Source organism: Sinocyclocheilus anshuiensis, unplaced genomic scaffold (assembly GCF_001515605.1).
Source record: "Sinocyclocheilus anshuiensis isolate Anshui unplaced genomic scaffold, SAMN03320099.WGS_v1.1 scaffold4354, whole genome shotgun sequence".
NCBI lineage: Eukaryota > Metazoa > Chordata > Actinopteri > Cypriniformes > Cyprinidae > Sinocyclocheilus > Sinocyclocheilus anshuiensis.
In genome coordinates this window covers 69,336-74,652 of record NW_015557431.1, presented here as the reverse complement: position 1 = coordinate 74,652, position 5,317 = coordinate 69,336, and the positions used below count along the sequence as shown (strand labels likewise).

The 5,317-nt window shown below is 36.0% G+C and overlaps 1 pseudogene; it reads right to left on the bottom strand.

Annotated features, from left to right (window-relative positions):
- The window catches only part of LOC107679223 (gastrula zinc finger protein XlCGF7.1-like), a 4,878-nt pseudogene extending 1,146 nt beyond the window's left edge, over positions 1 to 3,732 (bottom strand).
- Between the last annotated feature and the right edge of the window lie 1,585 nt (positions 3,733 to 5,317).

Genomic DNA, 5,317 nt, shown 5'->3' with positions numbered 1-5,317 from the left:
ACAGTGTGAACACTTGTATGGTTTCTCTCCAGTGTGGATCCTCTCATGCAGTTGTAAACAGTTTGCTGTAGTAAAATTATTTTAACACACAAAGCACATGTACTCTCTCACAGCAGAATGCATTTTCTGATGTTGTTTCAAATATTGTAAACATGAAAATTTCTTTCCACACAAATAACAAGAATGTGGCTTCTCCTTTGTATGAACTCTCAGGTGTTTCTCAGGTCTGAAGCCCACAAAAATGTTTTGCTGCATTGATCGCATGTGTCTCTAGTGTCGCTAGTGTCGATATTAATGTGTCTCTTAAGAGTTGATGAGTATGAGAAGCTCTTCCCGCACGTAAACGGTTTAAACGGTTTCTCTCCAGTATGAACTCTCAACTTTGACACTTTTTTAGCTTTAAGTGTCCATTCACAGGAGATCTGAAGACATCAGCATAATAAATGAGGAGAAAACAGGAGCTATTGACATGAAATAAAGAGTCTTTTCAGCAGCTCTGTTAATATTGATGAGCCTCAGACGATCAACACTCATTCAATTCAGGATTCAGGATCATCAGCAGATCATCTCACTTTATTCTCAGTGTTTGCTGATAGAAACACATTTCAGGATATAAGTAAATAACTGCCGTAAAGCACCAAAATATGCATGTATAATCTAAATAGTTTGATTTTCTAATAACTATTCATTGCAATGAAGTAATTAACTCATTAAAGTTGTGTACAGAAACAAACAATGACCATAACACATCTTCAAATAAAGAGCACCACAAAGCAGTATTTAATGATTTCAGTGTCACATTTGATTCATATTTCGCTATATTCACATTTATGTATGGATGTCTCACGCGGCTCATTATAGGCTCAATGTAACGCTAGCAGTCTCTGTTTCAGTATATTTTAACAAACTAACAGATTTAATCTGCCAAAGATGCCAAACGTGTAGAAATAAAATGGCAGCAGCAACACTTGAGATCATTCCCCTCACAGATCAATGTTTTAACTTGACATTCAGCAACAGTTCTCACTACAAACATAGAAACAATCATTCACACGAACACACAAAAACACGAAATCACTCAGGTCTCAATGAACTTATGTTTTCCTCACATGTTGTTCTAAGTGTTTAAGTCAGCAAACACACAAACAGTGCTGTACTCGATGATAACAAGGCAGAAACGACCTCGTATATGTTGCATAAACAAACTGTGTAAAGTGTATTTAACAGTTAAATAAGTGAAATACTGTGATCTGCTCACCTCTCCTCAGAAGACTAGACGCTGACGGAGTGAGCGCGCGCTGGTGGTGACGTCATCGCCGCGAGGCGGGATCAACGGCAGATCAACAAAAATCCGCCAAACTATATTTAAAACGCAAAGCCCACTATCGTGGTCCCTGTGGCTACACATAGAGGGCACCCGGATTGTCAAGGATGGTTGATCTCAACAACCTAGCTAAAAGTTAAAGTAACAATTATACATGCAACCTCAGAGCACTGTAGACATGTACAAACGTATCTGAATGCATTTGTTAGGAAATTTTCTGTGTTACATATTTTTTTACCGATCTATGCCGTCCTACGCGCGACTATTTTTGGCCAGGGACATGACGTAGCCGTCGGACCAATGTTTGCTGGGTAGTTTCGTTTTGAGTTTCCCGACCGCTAGATAGCAGTCTTCATCTCTGAACTTACACAGTGACAGGAAATACTAGCATTCGGGCACGCCACTAATGTTAGCATTAATATAGTTTTTGTGCAGTTGGGGCGGTGCTCGCGTTGCGGTCTCGGCGATTCCACGCGGAACATACAAACTGAAAAACCTGTGAAATCCAAGTTGAAAGGCTCTGAAAATGTTAAACATCTTTATTTATTTTATTGTTTTGTTTTCTTTAGGAATCCTGCAAGCAATTTATTTTTCATTGATATTAAGCAGATGTAATTATTTTGTTCAGATCAAATTGTTATGACATTATATGTTACAATTGTAAACTTGAACTGTGAACCTTTAAAGCAGGGTCTAAAAATATATATGGTCTTTTTATAAAATACATTTTATAAATTTAACTAAAGGATCCTGCAAGCACTTTAATTTTTCCCCCTTTACTTGTACTGCACAAAAAGTGGTTCAATAACATTGAATGATACAGGGACTGATTATTGCAAATGCAGATCCCACTGTGTTCTGGTTAATAATTTTTATTTATTTATTTATTGCTAAGGTTTGCATATGGTGGTGTGTTCTTAATGACAGCTTTTCTAAAATAATATCCTATTCCTAAAATAAGCAGTATCCCAATATATCGCCTTGCTTACAGTTTCGCAATGTATCGCAACATATCGTATCGCAACCCCTGTATCGTGATATGTATTGTATCACCAGATTCTTGCAATACACAACTCTACTTGCTAGCGGTAGCCTGTTACATTACAGTGCATAAAATTTCACTTACCACATACACAGAGTAAGGAGAAATGACTGAGGATGAAGGCGAATGATTTGCAGATCCTGAGCACCACTGACAAACATCTGATCTTGTAAAATGTGTGGTAAATACACACAGAGCACGTGAATTAAATACACAGAGCACGTTTGATTGTGAATCTCGAAACTAACTGAAAGTAAAAAGCAAGCACGCATTCAAAAGCTTTTTCAATGCCCTGCATATTAATAGCGGCTCCCTGATGCCTGCAATTCTTATACAGTATAATTACCCAATGATATACTTGTGAGATAAAGTATCAATTTTGTTTTAGCCTCCCATCTCGTATTTATTCCCTTTAGAGGTTCAGTAGTACTAGTCATTTCCTTTCCGAACACGGTATTGGGATGCAGCGGATTGTGGGAGAGGGGCTGGGGGAGGAATCATGATGCCAGCTCAACATCATGATGTCTGTCAGCAATTAACAATGGACGGTGGCATTGCCTATCGGCCCAACTCTATCTCAAGGCTTCTTTTACAGGTGAAAGCATTTCCACACTAAGGACAGGTGAAAGGCTTTTCTGAATTGTGAATACACACATGCACATTAAGTTGTTTATTTTGTGTGAAACTCTTTCCACACTGAGAGCAGCTGAAAGGTTTTATTCCAGCATGTGATCCTTAAGGGTTTCTTTACGTGTAAAAGTTTTCCACACTGAGAGCAGGTGAAAGGCTTGGCTGAGGTGTGAATAAGAACATGCTCATTGAGTAGTTTTTTCTGTGTAAAACTCTTTCCACACTGAGAGCAGGTGAAAGACTTTTTTCCGGTATGAATTTTCATGTGATTCCAAAGGCTTCCTCTATGGCTGAAACTCTTTCCACACTCAGAGCAGGTGAAAGGCCTTTTTCCAATATGAACATTCATCATGTGTTCTTCAAGGTTTCTTTTCTGTTTGAAACTCTTTCCACACTGAGAGCAGACGAAAGGTTTCATTCCAGTATGAATTCTCATGTGATTCCAAAGGCTTGCTCTATGTCTGAAAGTGTTTCCACACTCAGAGCAGGTGAAAGTCTTTATTCTCTTATGAATTCTCATGTGATTCTTAAGGTATTTTTTACGAGTGAATGCATTTCCACACTGAGAGCAGCTGAAAGGCCTTTTGACTTCTTTCCTTTGAATATTGCGTTGCAAGCAGCTGTTTTCAGTTTTGGAGCAACTCGCTGATTTTTCTCCAGTGGTATCATGAGCTTTCTGATGCTGATGCTTCTCCTCCACTTCATTCAGATCTTGTCTTTCCTCTTTCGCTTTCATCAGGCCTAAAATGAAAACATTAAAGTGATGAAAATCAATTGGGACATTTGGAAAACAAAAGGAACTTTAGGGTGCGTTCAACACGACAGCAAGCTGAACATTTTTTTTTTTTTAAAGTTTGCATTTTCAGGCCCCTAAATTGCCATTGTTTTGTAAATGAACAGCCAAAATGCATAACATTTTTTTTGTTTGTTTATTTTATTTGAAAATTGTGTCTTGTAAACACCTCCTTCAACTGAACCCCAGTAAAACTTATGATCATTAATGTGGCATTTCCACAACAGTATTTTCAACTGAAAACAGAAAACTTATGTATTTTAGATGTATTTACACAACATCAGCATTTTTGGGTGCCTTAAAGGGATAGTTTACCCAAAAATGAAAATTGTGTCATCATTTACTCATCCTCAAGTTGTTCCAAACCTGTATGATTTTTTTTTATTTATTTATTTTTTTTTTATGCTGAACAAAAAATAAGATATTTTGAAGAATATTTGTATCCAAGCGGTTTCTGGGCACCATTCACTTCCATAGTATTTTTTCCTTCAGTTTTTTTAAAAAGTGTTTGCTACAAAGTGTTACAAAATGTTAAAAACATTCTATAAAATATTTCCTTTGAGTTCAGCAGAATAAATAAATTTATACAGGTTTGGGACAACCTTGAGTGCGAGTAAATGATGATAGGCTTTTCATTTTTGGGTGAACAATCCCTTTAAAGTTTTGAAACGAAGGTTCAAAGTGCATCTTGTACAGTCTATGGGCATGTATTTTTGGGCAACATATTGACCGTTTAACCGTTAACGAAAAGTAAGAATTTTAACCAATTAATACTGTCAGTTAAATGGTTTAAAGTTGTTGCTTTTTTCTTTTGTACATTTTTTTTTCCCAACAGTTTTTTTTTTTTTTTTTTTTTTTTTTGCACTATACTCTGAGATCTGAGAGACTGGTATCTTGATGTGAACTAGATTTTCTTGGTTAGAACAAGAATAACACTGCTACTCAATAAATGCATCAATCAGTCAGTCAGTCAATCATTTTGGTTTTAAAAATCAATGGTTTTTATTCATTTATTTAAACATTAAAGGGGTCATGAACTGCCTTTTTAAAATAATTTTATAATGTTCTCTGAGGTTCACATATAATGTTAGTGTGATTGCCCTAATATATATATATATATATATATATACAGTGCCGTGAAAAGGCTTTTGCCCCCTTCCTGTTTTTTACAGTTTTTGCATATTTGTCAATCTTTGTTCAGATCATTTGTTTGATGATCTGAATCTTTTAAGTGTGACAAATACGCAAACAATAAAAAACAGGAAGGGGAAAAAAACCTTTTCACGGCACTGTATATATATGTATATATGTGGGTGTGTATATATACATATCATAAATATACTATGTGTGTGTGTGTATATATATACAGTGGGTACGGAAAGTATTCAGACCCCCTTCAATTTTTCACTCTTTGTTATATTGCAGCAATTTGCTAAAATCATTTAAGTTAATTTTTTTTCCTCATTAATGTACACACAGCACCCCATATTGACAGAAAAACACAGAATTGTTGACATTTTTGCAGATT